The sequence below is a fragment of the Labeo rohita genome, chromosome 9 (genome assembly GCF_022985175.1).
Source record: "Labeo rohita strain BAU-BD-2019 chromosome 9, IGBB_LRoh.1.0, whole genome shotgun sequence".
NCBI lineage: Eukaryota > Metazoa > Chordata > Actinopteri > Cypriniformes > Cyprinidae > Labeo > Labeo rohita.
In genome coordinates, this window is record NC_066877.1 from 26,409,170 (window position 1) to 26,425,221 (window position 16,052).

At 35.6% G+C, this 16,052-nt stretch overlaps 1 long non-coding RNA gene across 4 annotated transcripts in view; it reads right to left on the minus strand.

Moving 5' to 3' along the window:
• The window catches only part of LOC127170389 (uncharacterized), an 82,091-nt gene extending 67,416 nt beyond the window's left edge, over positions 1-14,675 (minus strand). For 3 of the 4 annotated variants that reach the window (XR_007828362.1, XR_007828365.1, XR_007828364.1), the window contains exons 1-2: positions 14,526-14,675; positions 13,229-13,386 (exon numbers count right to left, since the gene is read on the minus strand). This is a non-coding gene — a long non-coding RNA (uncharacterized LOC127170389). Of the gene's footprint in view, positions 1-12,701; positions 13,033-13,228; positions 13,387-14,525 lie in introns of those variants that run through there. The other variant, XR_007828363.1, reaches the window with a different exon arrangement.
• Positions 14,676-16,052: the final 1,377 nt, after the last annotated feature.

Here is a 16,052-nt window from a genome sequence, read left to right on the forward strand (position 1 = left end):
ATGTGGAATAAAGTCGGTATTTTTGTTTTCTTTGCGCAAAAAAGTATTTTCGCAGCTTCGAAAAATTACAGTTGAACCACTGATGTCACATGGACTACTTTGCAGATCATCTTGGTATTTTTCTGAGCCTTAAACATGGTAGTACCATTAACCAAAAGCAGTCTGTTGCTGTCTGTTACGAAGGTCAGAGACCTCTCGGATTTCATCAAACATATCTTACATTGTGTTCCGAAGATGAACATAGGTCTTACAGGTTTGTAACAACATGAGGGTGAGTAATTAATGACAGAATTTTCATTTTTGGGTGAACTAACCCTTTAAGGGAACCCCAGGTATTAAGACTTGTATGGCTTAATATAACAAATGATGTCTCTCACTGAAATATAAAGTAGAAAAACCCATGAAAGAATTACGTTATTTAAAAAAATTCACATCGTTTTATACATGTTTTGGACTATGTGGGGCACCATTATTTCGATGATGTGAAATGGTTGCACTCTGTGAACTACTGGCACTACCTTTTGCTATTTTTACCACAGCGCAACTTGGAAAATAATAATAAAGCAATGTCCAACGCTACTGAAAGAGCTAATGGATGCCGATAGATATAAGCGTAGGTTTAAACCAAATGCTGTACCACTGATTTTTCCACACGAAGAGTCTAAACCCACGCAGACATCGAGTGAAATCCACACTGAGAAACTGCGGCGTCATGAAGTTTCATAGACGTCAGCACGTTTGCATCCGGCCCGGATGGCATCTAGCGTTTCTTGTCTCTGCCATTTGTAAGCTCTTTCTAAAAAGATGTCTTTCTTTTTTAAATAACGCAAATCTTTCATGGGTTTTCTACTACATATTTCAGTAAGAGACATCATTTACGTTATGTTAAGCCATACAAGTCTTAAACTCCTAAGACCCGGGAAAAGAATTTAGTAAAAAAAATGTATTTTGTATGTATGTAATGTCATTACATTGTTTAGAGCATTAATAAAATGAAAACAAAAAATGTAAATGTTATCTCATTCATAGGTTATGCTATGTTCTTGGTAGAGGACATCAGGACGACATGAATAAACATATATTGGCAAAAACAATTGATTTTTTTTTTTTTTTTTTTTTTTTAAATCAATACTTTTAGTTTTTAGGATTTTTTTAAACCAAACTTTGCATAAAGATGAATCTCAACTATGTTATAATAGAATGATTTTATATACCATTTTTCTTCATGCAAATTGTGTAAAATGGCCATAAACTGTTTCACTAATTATATACAATGCATCTATAAACTCCAAATTCTATAAAATCTATAAAATCTAATTTGGATATTAACGCGTTTTTGGGGCAACATGTAATGAAAAAAAGAAGTGTAATAATGGGAGTAATAATTGACAAGATTTTCATAATAATATATATTTCATAGGAATATTGAAAAAAAATTCTTTCCCTATTCATTTGTTGTCTCCCAGAATGCATTAGAAACATGCTATTAGTCCCAGTGTCCTCATATGAGGACATGTATGAAATCAACGTCCCGTTTCGTAACAGAAATCATATTTTGATTTGAAACACCATAACATTTTCCTGAGATGTTGATTTATGACACACATTTTAAAAATTAGTCAGATTTAAATGATAATTACAAAATACTATCATATTTCCATAAGAGTGTCACCAAATAAATATTAGACATTTTTGAAGACCAAGGAGAGGGAGTGGTAATGGTGATGGTGAAACATCCAAACATTCAGTATCTCTAAAAAGCCCTGAATGTGCTCTGCACAGGACATCCAAGCTAGGACAGACAAACTGGCATGTACAGTCTCAGAGAAATACACTAAAATATAAGACGCAGGGTCTCAGGAGTTTAATACCCAGGGTTCCTTTTAGAAATAATTTAGCTTTCTCATTCAAACATTTGTGACTGTCTCTTTAAGAGGAATCACTTGCCATATGCAATCAACATCCCAGACCACCGGAATGAAATACCATGTACACAGCCACTGAATCTTGCCATCATGATATGCAAAAAGACCTTTTGCACAGGCAGTAAGAGTAAAAATTCTGGATGAACAGTTGAGCAGCACTGATCAATGGGTGGGCTAATCTCTTTCCACCTCATTTCCCTTCTCTAGCATGCTGGGTATGTGCACTCAGAAAAAAAAAATCGACCCAAAAGAATCTTCAATCTGGAGATGATCTCAGCCTTTAGCCAGGTGAGTTCTTAAACAAGCATGCTGGCAAGTGAAAGCAACTCCACCGCAGGAGACCGTCTACTTCACACACTCCTAAACATGACATCACACCCGGAACAGATATCTTCCCTGCGTGTGTGTATAACTCGATTGGAGTCTCAGCACGTATGGAAATGCAGACAAACACACTTCATCTCCCTGTCACTAGGCTCTGAATTTGAAGCGCACATTGATTCTCGCAGGTTGTCCTCATCCGTTTGCGAACCGTGTCTGGTCTGAGGTTCTCTGCTCCATGTCCATCACCTGTAAACTATACAACGAACAGTAATTGCTTGTCTGGGCTGTCAGCTCAGCTTTTGGTGAATCTACTCTTGCCGACACCAAGCAGATATTTACACATGAAATGAAATTACTCCCTTTTCAGTGCACCACTCCAGAGAGATGTTACTCACAGACCTGTCAGTCTGTTTGTGGCAAATTGTTTATTTAATCTCAAGAAATAATGTCAAGCAGTCGACGTTAAGTACTAAGAGTGGATTTTCTTCTCACGCATAAAGAGTTTTCACTCGTTTGCATCCTTGCGACAGCAAAGAAATCCCAAACGCTGAACTGCGTTATTTGTTCAGTCTATCAGATTTCTGTAACGTCAGAATCCCAGAATTGCAGTGTCAAAAGAATAGTTTTATGGGGAGGTTACATTCAGCCCGTGATGCAATTCTCACTGTTAACACAAGCTTCACGTACAGTATGCTATTCATTTTCAGAGGGCAGACGGTTTAACGTGGAGTAACTAATAAGAATGCAGGTCACATTTCATTCCTAAATCAACTAAACGAATAAAATAATTAAAATGAAAATTCTGTCATTAATTACACCTGAATTTCATCAAAAATATCTTAATTTGTGTTCTGAAGATGAACAAAGGTCTTACGGGTTTGGAACGACATGAGGGTGAGTAATTAATATAACAGAAATTTTATTTTTGGGTGAACTATCACTTTAACATTCTGCATAACAAAAACTAAACCCATTTTAGGACCATTAAGATTTTTTTGTATCGCGAGTGACATTTTTATCATAATGGGTGGGACACATAACACTTACATAATGCATCATAAAGCAGAGTTGTGTTCAGAAGATTATAATTTTTCTATTATAATACAGAAAAGTCTAAAATAACATACTATTGTATAAGGGTTAGGGCTGGGCGATATGGCCAAAAAATGATCACAATCATTTTTCATATCAGTTGATATCAATAATTATCACGATAAATTTCAAAGTTTTATTTCTTCAAGTTTAAAGGCAGATTCTTGCTCCAATGTGAAAGTTGTAAAAACCAGACGGTTAACTGTGGTTTTAAACTATTCTTTATCATCAGAAAATGACAAACGTTTTTGAATTCTTTACATTTTTCCAGTCATTTTTCCATAACAAAATATCTTAATAGAAAAAAATACTTCTTAGTTCTGCATGTTCTAATAAGTAATATTGTTTCAAATCAAGAAACAGGTTTGTGTTGCCTGATAATATTAATAATAACAATTTTTTTGGTCTCTTAAAAAAAATACACATTTAATAGCAGCTTGAGTTAGGATGCAGATGTAGATTTATGTTTATTATCAAAATCTGTAAAAATTGTAGCAACTTCATTTTTATAGAGTGAAACTTAATTATTCTGACAGTTTTTTTTTTAACCACTGGTCTTCCATAGTAGCATACATTTAGATCATGATAATCACAGTTAAAACCACAAATATAGCAATACCATGGTAAAAATTTAATTTGGTTTCTAGGTACTTGTATAAAAAAAATGGTCTAAATACATTTAGTATAAATGCATAAACACTATTGCTTAATCACAAAAACATACTGTAATTATATTCCATTACTCCTCCTTCAATACATTTAATACGTCTACATTAATAATATAATAAAATTTGACACCAATACCCACATTTCTGACAAAATACCATGGTGCAGTTTGTGCTACTACAGTAAATCTATACTAAATGATGGCGATTTGTAAATTAAAAAGCTTCTGCTGCGCACAGTGTCTCTCCTGTTTGCCAGCACTGTTTCATCTGGCTATAAACAAAGTTATTGTGTTCTTTGCTGAATTTGTGTGACCGAGACTCATTTGAACTTTGATCCGAGCGGATAGTTAGTGTGGCTGTTATCGTTTGTTATCGGTTATCAAGGAAATTTATATTGCACGATAATTAACGTTATCGATTTATCGCCCAGCCCTAAGGGTGTCAAAAAAAAGCAAAAAGGCAAGAATATGTATCATGGATAGCAACAAAATGTATTGTGTACAGTTCACCCAAAATTTAATTTTGGCAGATTTTTAATTTAGCATAAAATACTGTAATTTTAACTCTATTTTGACATCAAAGGTATCAGCATATCTGAGAGCATCCCATCACGAGAACCATATTGTATATTAAACTGAATCAAGTGAGTGTATTGTTACACCCCTACTATTAAATAAAATGAAATTTAAAAATGTAAATAATGATGGAGCTAAAAGCAGTACACCCATTATGTATAAATACAATAAAATAATAATTTTTCAGTGAGAATGAGACTTAACCTTTTTATTTTATGATTTTGAGAATTTCTTACTTTGTGTGATGAAAATTCAGTATATGACACAAAGATAAAAACAAAGACATTTTAATACAAATGACGAGATTAGAAAGCACATGTCAGGAAAAAATGATCGCATCTTATTTTTAGATGTTTTATAAAACATTTGCCATCTCCTAAAGAGGCCTTCTCTTTCAAGTACGTGAGGATATTGTCTTATATAAGATGATCGTACCAGATGATCTCTAAAAATGTAAAAATAGCAGCCAATATTCGCAATGCTCTATTTACTGACTAACAGCAATATTGAAGTCAATTTCACCACCACCCCAGGCATATATGCCTGTCATAGTGAGCATAACTTTTACAGGGCACTTTTCAAATGGCACCTCCCCTGGAGAAATCCACAAGGCTATGAAACTCCTTTTATTTTTAGACAGATCTCAGGTATACGCGACATTATCATTCAGCAGACCAGATACGTCAGTCAACAGACCAATTCTCCAGGTCCAACATTACTGAATTACATACAGACACTGTGGAGCAAGGCTGAAGTAAGGTTACAGACCTTAATCAGAGTAGACATCATATTTAGATGTACGCAAATGAAATGCAAATGGCTATAAGGGATAGACGTATAATCTGTTTAATAGGTTCAAATGTCTTAAACTCCTTAATTTCTGGACCTCACGCAGCTCCCTTTCATTATCTACAGCCTCTTCTATGTTTCCTACTCCATTAACATTAGGCTTAACCCAGTAACTAATAATCTGTGAATGTGGAACGTGACCGAACGTAAATGAACATGTGTCTTTCATTAAAGGAGAAGTTCACTTCCAGAACAAAAATGTACAGATAATTTACTCACCCCCTTGTCGTCCAAGATGTTCATGTCTTTCTTTCTTCAGTCATAAAGAAATGATGTTTCTTGAGAGAAAAAAAAAATCAGAAATGCTCTCAATATAATGGACTTCTATGGTGCTCATGAGTTTGAACTTCTAAAATGTAGTTTAAATGCAGCTTCAAAAGGCTCTAAATGATCCCAGCTGAGGAAGAAGGATCTTAGCAAAACGATCGGCTATCTTTATAAAAAAAAAAAAAAATACAATTTATATACTTCTAATGCTCGTCAGTTAGGTAGGTCGAAAAAATCCCATCTCATTTTTTCCTCCAACTTCCTACATCGCTGCGGAAGTACCAACCCAGTGTTTACAAAGTGAACGTGCAACGAAGGTGAAAATGCCCTTTACAAAAAAAAGGGTAAAACAGCGATGTAGGACGATTTTGAAGTTAGAGGGGAAAAAAATAAAAATGGGAGTTTTTCAACCTACCTGTAGGTTGACCCGGATTACACAGAGTATGCATGCACATCACAGAGCTAGGCAAGACGGGCATTTAAGGTTAAAAAGTATATAAACTGTAATTTTTTTTTTAGAAAATAGAGTGTTTTGCTAGATAAGACCCTTCTTCCTCGGCTGGGATCGTTTAGAGCCCTTTGAATTTACATTTAAACTGCATTTTGGAAAAGTGTAAGACACAATTTCTTTACGACTGAAGAAAGACAGACATGAACATCTTGGATGACAAGGGGCTGAGTAAATTATCTGTAAATTTTTGTTCTGGAAGTGAACTTTCTTTGAAATTTTCTAGGTACAACAGGTGGATGGAGCCAAGAAAAGACACTCGCATCAAACTGAGAGGAGGGAGAGGTCAAGAAGTGCATCCCCACAGACCAAACATGTGCAATAGGTGAGAATGCGGCACAGCGGTACACAGTTCAGCTGTGAATTAAGGGAAGAACAGCACTGCAGTCAGTAAACTTTTGTTCATCTTAGGATAGAGGTGAATGTGTTAACACAGGGGTCATTAGACAGAAGAAAGGAAGAAGATGAGAGGATCGTACGGCTGTCACACGCACTCATAAGCAGCACGAAATAAGGTTCTACACATAAAATAAAGTGATTTTTGGGTCTCTACATTGAGTTTTTCGTTTAATAGCAGCAATAACACATTTGTCTTGCACTAGTACAGAATGAGATGCTTTTGTAGCTTATTTTCAGTAATTCTTTTGGACTGGAGAGAAAGTTGTAGTATGTTTTAATATACATCAAGTTCTTTTATCTCAAAAGATCAAAAAGAAATTGATGTTTTATGATACGACTGGCTTAAAGAGGTACAGAGGAAATTCAGGTCAGTGGTTTTCCCACAGACCCCCATAAAAAAATACATTTTAATATTTAAAGACTCATTTATACTGTACAATTTATTGGATATATTCATATACACACTACCAGCCAAAAGTATTTGTAAATATTTTTAATGTTTTTTTAAAGAACTCTCTTCTCACCAAGCCTGCATTTATTTTATACAAAGTACAAAAACAGTAAGATTTTGAAATATTTTACTATTTAAAATAGCTGCTTTCTATTTGAATACATTTTAAAAAGTCATTTATGTGATGTGTTTTCAAAGCTGAAACTTCAGCATCATTACTCCAGTCATGATCCTTCAGAAATCATTCTAATATTCTGATTTGCTGCTCAAAACATTTATTATTATTATTATTATTACTGTTGCTGTTGTTGAAAACAGCAGAGTAGAATTTTTCATGCTTCTTTGATGAATAGTAAGTTCAGAAAACACCATTTACAGTATCTGAAAAAGAAATCTTATGTTACATTAGAAATGTCTATATAAAGTTTGAAACAATGTAATTGTTTCAATGTAATTGAAAAAAGCACAAATGTCAGGTTAAAAGGTTAAAAAAGCTTTTTATTTCATATATAAATGTTGATCATTGGATCTTTCTATTCACCAAAGAATACTCAAAAAAATGTACTCAGCTGTTTTAAATATTGATGATAATAATAATAATAATAATAACAATGAGTATAATAATGTTTCTTGAACAGCAAATCAGCATATTAGAATGATTTCTGAAGGATCATGTGACACTGAAGACTGGAGTAATGATGTTGAATATTTAGATTTAATCATAGGAATAAATTATATTTTAAAATTTATTAAAATTGAAAGCAGTTATTTAAAATTGTAAAAATATTTCACAATATTACTGCTCTTTTGCTGCTTTGCTGTATTTTGGCTTCTTTAAAAAGCATTAAAAATCTGTTCAAAAACCAGCACAGTAAAATTAAATAATTTCTTAATTAGAAGTGTACTTATAATATTTTAAAATGGAAAAAAAAAAAAGATATAAAAATATATAAAATCTGTAAAGTATTACCGGAAAAAATATTTCCATTTTCCACATTAGAGCTCTCTTAGACAAAAACCCAAGAGGAAATTAATAAATCACAATTATTTTTTACAATTATTACATTTTTACAATCATTTTACAATTAATCACAATTATTAATCAGTTGTTTCATTATATTAACAGCCATGACTAATAAAATAAAGTGATTCATTATTTCTAACCAAGAAACCAACATAAACAGTAAACAATGTCAACGTTCATTTGAACTAATTTAAGTTTGTTTTTGTTATTAGACTGTTATTTATGTTTTTATGTATTATACTGTTATATATTATACTGTTATTGTCCACTGACCGCATGCAGGCCTCTTGGAGGTCCCTGGAACCCAATTAGAAAACCCCTAATGTAGGCAAAAACACTGCAATATTTTCCTTGTCCTCAAGGTGGTGTTGAGTCTGCCATCAGCCCTGGACGGACAGCTTAACTCAAGCCTCCTTCCTGTCTACCAACTTACAAGAGCAGCAGTAACCATGGTAACTCCTTCAGAACCCAGGGCAAACATTTATAGGGCAATGGATTTGCTTGAGAAATACTAAAAAGAGCTAAAATAGAACACAGCCGTCAGAGAAAAGTATGTCTGAGCATTTTCAGGCCAGAGTAATATAAACAAAAGAAATCAAGAGCTTTAATCAGGGGATATTAATTGTTTTCAGTTAATCTGTACACGTGCCTTGTTCCTTCGACCTCTCTTTCCTTGCCTTCCTCTCTAAGCTTTGTTGTTTGCTTTGTTGTCCGCCTCCTGCTTCCATAATTACAATATTATGAAGAATTTGTGAGTTCTGTGAGCGCTGCCTGGGTTTCTCTTTCTCTCCGGTACTGAGTAACGGCAGTAATTTAGCATCACTGAAGCAATAGGGAAGCGTGCAACACCATAACCCTCTCTCAGAGGAGCACAGGTGAGACCAGGAGGAGAGCTACCATTACCCCAGAAAGAAAGACAGTCCTTATTGTTGTCTATTTCGGAGCCTGAGAGAGAACCGTCAAACCTTGGTATGACACATTCTGTGATAATACACCCTCATTACACCCAAAAGTTACACTAGAGGGTGTATGTCCTGCTGGAAAATCCAGCTTTAGATGTTGGTTGTGTTTAAGAACATGGTAGATGGTTTCTAGCTGGCCATTACTACTCCAAAAACCAGCTTGCATTGCTATGACCAGATGGTTTGTTGCTGGTCCGAGATATTCCAAAACAGTTTTCCAGGAGTGTTTTAAAAGTGTTCTGCTGTTTGAGAGTGTGCAAGAGAGAAAAAGTTAAGAAAGAGAGATTAGTCCATGCCACGTCCCACTAGAACAGTCATCAGCTCGGAGACAAGAGACGTTACACACCTTACATCAGTAAAATGAGCCTGCTCATCAGCACTCCTTCCACTAATGAGCATCCTAATTCATGATTGTATCACACACACTCTGACTAATGAGTCTAATTGCTAGTAAAGGAAGACAAACAAAGAGGAGCAAAGGTTTGCACAGGAAGGCTTCAATTGCACAGCGCTGGAGAAAACAACTCATGGTACTATAGCGACGGTTAGAGTTTTTTGGCACTGCCCTGTGGCGCACAAAAGCACGACCTTTGTTTCTGCTGTTATAGTAATCTTCTCATGACAAATGCTAGTGTTCTGTTTGCCTTTCTTTAGTGTTTATGTGTGCATTTGGCAGACAATTTAATTCAAAGCAACTTCACACTGAATTTAAAGTACACATTTTATCAGTTAATGTATTCTGTGGGAATCAAACCTACGGCCTTGGCGTTGCTAGTGCCATGCTCTACTGTTTGATCTACAGAAAAAAAAAGTTTGCAGGGGAAACACACTGTCATATCCAATCCTCAAAGCCATTAAGTACACTGAAATCTGAATGCAATGGTTTCTTTTTAACAGTACATGAAGGGATAATTTAAAGGAAAATTCTGTTAACATTCAAAACCATGTCACTTTAAACTATGGACTTTCTATCAACTATTTTTGTCTATGCAGTGAAAATTAGTGTGGTCCAACCGTGACGCGATCAAATAGAGGTGCGCACTAAAGCTGCGTTCACACTAGCAGTGACTTCTGTCACTGCATGTCGCCAGTGGCTGGCGACGAGGTTGCTAGTGGGCATTCTCACAACTGGTTGCCTTGACAGCGAATCAGGTTTCTTGCCGCTAAATTCAAACATTTTAGAGGCAAACGACTAAATATAATATAAATATAAATTAAATCTGTACATACAAACAAAAACGAATGAGAAGCAGAGCCTACTTTTTTCATTGAGTATGTTTATCTATGGCTGAGAGAGGAGAACGATCACATGAGCTCTACCGTCTTCTTTCCTATTGGCTGTCGCTCCTGAAAGTCGCTCTTCATTTGCATAAAGTTGAACTGAACTTTGTCGCGTTGCTGGACAAGCCCCATCCGGTCGCCAACAGTTGCTGTAGCTCAATGTCGCTCTTGTCGCCGGAAATCGCCAGCTCTCCATTGAAATGAATGGGATTGTGACGCTTTGTCGCTGCATTCACACTAGTAGCAACTTCTGTCACCAGGGGCTGGCGACGAGGTTGCTAGTGGACGTTTCTTGCCGCTTTAAGCCCCGTTCACACTATAAGCGACAGGCAGCAACAAAGTGACATTGAGAGTGAAGCCCCGTTTACACTACAAGCGACAGGCAGCGACAAAGCGACGCGATCCCATTCATTTCAATGGAGAGCTGGTGATTTCCGGTGACAAGCACGACATCGAGCTACAGCGACCGTTGGCGACCGGATGGGGCGTGTCCAGTGACGCAACAAAGTTCAGAATCCCTCAACTTTATGCAAATGAAGAGCGACTTTCGGGAGCGACAGCCAATAGGAAAGAAGACGGTAGAGCTCATGTGATCGTTCTCCTCTCTCAGCCATAGATAAACATACTCAATGAAAAAAAGTAGGCTCTGCTTCTCATTCGTTTTTGTTTGTATGTACAGATTTAATTTATATTTATATTATATTTAGTCGTTTGCCTCTAAAATGTTTGAATTTAGCAGCAAGAAACCTGATTACCTGTCAAGGCAAACAGTGGTGAGAACACCCACTAGTAACCTCTCGTCACCAGTCCCTGGCAACATGCAGCAATAGAAGTCATTGAGCGTTGTTTTCTAATACATGCATGAATTGCATGTATTCTGACAGCGCTGCACAAGCTCGTTAGCCAGAGCTCCAAGTCCAAAGCATGAGGAAAATCTGCGCTGAAACAGCGTAATGAGAATCATTTATGAATCTGCTGCTGCCAACAAAAAGAAGCTCTGAGGTCTTCTTGCAGGTTTCCACCAAAATAAGTCAACATTCATAAATGTTAGTATTGTAATCTTACTGTTGCTCTGTTAAGATAAAACATAGTGTTCAAATTGGGATCTTTAATATTTTCTAATGTTTTAAAAAAAGTCTCTTCTGCTCAAGCGAGGCTGCATTTATTTGTAGATTAAAAAACACATGCCTGATTCAAGAAGGGGTCTTAAAATGGCCAAAGAATATTATTTTACTTATTATATATATTATTGGCTCGGAAAAAATGTTAATTTGACTAGAAACACCAAAGACCGGAAATATAAAGCACCGCTCCAGTCGGGCGAGACTTCCGTGTTCAGAAAAAGGTGGATACGAGGCGTAAAACACGACAACACTACCTAGTGACCAATTTCTTTCAAATTTCTCACAGACCCCTGGGGCCATGAGTCAAACAGGCCCATTGAGTTTCTTTCCGGTCGGCCTCTGTTAACCTTATCTAATAGGTGCTCAAAGTTGATTGGCTGATGGCAGCCATGCTTTTCAATGTACACCAATCCCCTCCTACGTATTGGTGGCACCTTGGTCAAAGGCACTGCATGGCAAATTTCAAGTCACTCAGACTAACACATGCATAGTTACAGCAATTTTCATGTTTTTTTTTTCCTGTTATAGTGCCACCAAGTGGTCAAACTTTCTAATGTAACTCGAACGTTTTTCACATCCTGTTCCAATCAACAATAGAACTTCAACTTGGTTTTAACAACTTTTGCTAATAAGACTCCAGAGAACTTTTCTGCAATGATTTGCTTCTAATTGGGCGATTTAATTTAATGATTTAATTAAACCTCAATAGTAATATTTAAACAAAAACTATCAAAAATGACGTTAAATTAGCATGTAAATAATTCTAAAACTAAACAACATAAGACACCACTGTCTTCCATTGTATGAAGGACATATACATTAACTAAACCAACTAAACTTTATCACTCACATTAACTTTCTAAACTGCATGCCAGGTATTTAAAATGTAGACAGCGTTGTTGATTATAGTGGGACTGATCTAATTTTGATCTAGTTGTGTCATGACGTCCGCTTGCAGTTTTAATTAAATTTGGATTACAAGTTATTAACCATGTATTATTATACTTCACTTTAAAACTGATTTACATGTCATTGCATTCATTATAAGTGTATAAGTATTGTTATAGTGTAAGGTAGGGGAAGCTCTACAATAGTTGCCCGATCAAATTTGTTGCTTGTTGTAGGCCTGTAGGTTTTGTTTGGCTTGTGCTGCATGTCTACAAACGATTAAAAATATTGGAATGGAGGGTCGAGTTGCAGTGATGTTTATTGCATGAACGCAATACGTAATAACGCATCCCTTTGTTCGGCTGCTCAGGAGAGAAAACAGGATTTGATATTACGGCAATTCTGATACAAGGACAAAACCGAGAGCGCTCTCTCCCTCTCGTAGAGTTTGTCCGTAATGAAGCTTGCGGGGGTAAATGATTGATGTCAGGATAAATTAAAGTGCAATAGAAGGACGTAACGCACTGTTCAGACTGACATCCATCAATTTAACCCTAAAAACTTTTAAATGGCAATTACAGGACTGTGGAACAGAGCAGGAAAAAAGGGCGAATTGAACGTACAGTAGCCATTTGTCAGGAAGACATGTCATCAGTCTATCAGCCCGGATTAACATGTCATCACCTTTGATTTATCTGCAGATGAGAAAAGCAATAACATTTCATGCCCCTCATTTGTGCGGGATAGCACTGTAATTCTTTGACATTTTAACATCCAGCATTGCCACAATATGCTTGGCAATAACAAATGAAGCTCGGGTGGGAGACCAGGCTGATATAATATTATTTCACTTCAAGAACAAAAGATGGTATGAAGCCCGTGGGAGCCTACCTTTGGATGGATTGGCATTTCTATGAGTGTCTGGAACACTTGTTGGCTCAACCAGTCGCTGAAAGTTTGTCATTTCCGACAGCAATCCTCCAAGGGTGCAGCGATTTTACAAAGAGCGACTTTCACAGCATTTTCTTCTTTCCGGCTTCTAACAGCACCTAAACGAATAATATACCATGCTGAAAATCATCTGAACATCTGGCCTTTTTTGACGTCACAACACATACATTTGAGCATTTGACAGATGCTTTTATCCTAAGTGACTAGCAGAGAATTCAAGCTAACAAAGTAATTCATGCAGTTCCTGCATTCCCTGAGAATCAAACTTATGAAAGAGATGAAGGAAGAGTTTTCTGAATATAGAAACAGACTTGTACTCCTACACAAAGTCATGCTGGGATAGTGATGTGAGGAGACAAAGAGGGAGATTGATACTGTCGTTTGCCATTGGACGGGTGGAGGACACAGCTTGTATAATGAATTGTGACACTTCAATTAGCCTTTCCAAGATAAACAATACAAAAATAACCCTCTTGCCTTTTCAGTTTTATGGCTAACTATCACAGCACATTATATTGTTGCCATAAATTGCATACAAGGGCATAATTTCTACACTCTGGCAATACTGATTCTTGAAGAAATTAGTGGAAACCTGAATATATACGTGTGAGCTACAGCAGATAGATCTCTTTAGCAGTAACACAAGCCTTAGTGGACTCTAAATCCTTCATTAAAAAGGACTCCGTTCAGAGACAGCTCTCAGCAGGACTGCCTGATACCCATGGACTTTATATGTGAGAACTAAGAGCCACGTGGGAAGCGTTTTGAGCATTAGTTGGAAGTATGAATACAAACATATTAAATAAAGGAAATGAGATTCACAGCCAGAGGTAAATCGAGAAATATAGTTATTAAGACCTAGTTGTGAACAAATATTAAAAGATATTACAGTATAACCGTGTGTTAGTGTTTGGCTGTTTATTTCATTATTGATTCATCAATGAGTCGAATCTTTTGATTCATTTCACAGAGTTCATAATTTACATGCGGTGTTTTAGTGTATAGTTGAGTCATTTGAATCATTCAAAGAGTCGATCAACCAAAACTAGTCTTATTAAAATGTACGTGCCTACAAACGTTAGATGGGATACTCCAAATAGTATTTAAGCATCTTAAGTGTTTTTTTTTTTAAGCCTACAAAAATGTTATTGAATTCCACCAGTCGTGCTTACATATTCATAATTTTCTCCCTCCTTCTCTCTTGTTTGACTCACGTAACGAATTGAATAACTGCTACCTTTTATTTTTTTGTGGATCACCACAGCAGATCCTCCTTCAAGAACAAGATGAAACATTAAGTTCATTCACAATCGAGACGTTCGCTTTTCTCGTTGGCACGTGTTATTCTCCTTTTGCATGAGTGACCGATGAGCGCCGCCATGATGGATTCGAACTTCCGTTTATATGATCTCGTCTTCCGATCTCCGTAGAAATCCGTGTTAAAACGAGGTGTAGAAAATATTGACTGATTTAATTAAACGGAGACTTTTTAATATAACTAAATGTGAAAATGTACGCATGGTTAAGCTGTGCTGTTGTTTAAGCCCGTTTATGCCACCGAATAAAAAAAATAAAAAAGGTGACTTTTTATCTCGCAATTCTGACTTTGTCCCCCTCATAACTGTGGGATATAAACTAATTGTGAGTTATGAAGTCAGAATTACAAGATATAAACTCAAAATTGCAAGAAATTTTTATATCTCCCAATTCTGACTTTATTTCGTGCAATTTTGAGATATAAACTCGCAACTGCGAGTTATAAAACCCAGTTCTGAGGAGAAAAAAGACTGATATGTTCACAGAATTGTGAGACTGTATCTCACAATGAGAAAAAAAGTCAGAATTGCAGTTTGTATTAAGCAATTCTAAGAAAAAAAGTTAGAATTGTGAGATAAAAAGTCACAATAACCATTTTTTATTCTTTATTCAGTGGCGGCAAAGGGCTTCCATAGTTGTTGGCTGTCACAGTAACATTACTAAGTTTAAGGAATTCCTGTAAAGTACTTGTTTTGCACACCAGCAAATCTGTCTGTGTTTGACACTGTATGCCTTGCATAACGATGACAAAAAAAAAAAACAAGCATGGCTTGCAGCACTTAAGTTAAAATACTTTGTGTGAAATAATAAAATAATTAGGGCTGTCAAATGATTAATTGCGATTAATCGCATACAAAATAAAAGTTTGAGTTTGCCTAATAAATGTGTGTGTACTGTGTGCAATTATTATGTATATATATATATATATATATATACAATATATATAAAACACATTCAGGTACATATATAAGAAATATTTACAAGTATATGTATTTATTATAATTTTATATAATTTATATTATATATAAATACACATATTTTTTACATAAATAGCATATTTCTCTTAAATATATACATTAAATTGTGTGTATTTATATATACATAATAATTACACACAGTACACACGCATATACTTTTATTCAAACTTTTATTTTGTATGCGATTAATCACGATTAATCGTTTGACAGCCCTAAAAATAATGCTCGCTCTTATCATTTTGTGGACAAAATCCCGCAAACTTTAGCATTATATTATTGGCTCGGAATAATATATATATATATAAACGTTAATAGGGTATATGTTGAACGTCACCTTACCAAACCTTGGAAACAGGTCTCATCACATCCACTTGTCAGAGAACATGTTAATAGCCGTATTAAATAATGGTGATATCTATTGACTTTTAAGGTAATCAGTTAAACTAGCTAGCTGTTTTTTATTGTTCACG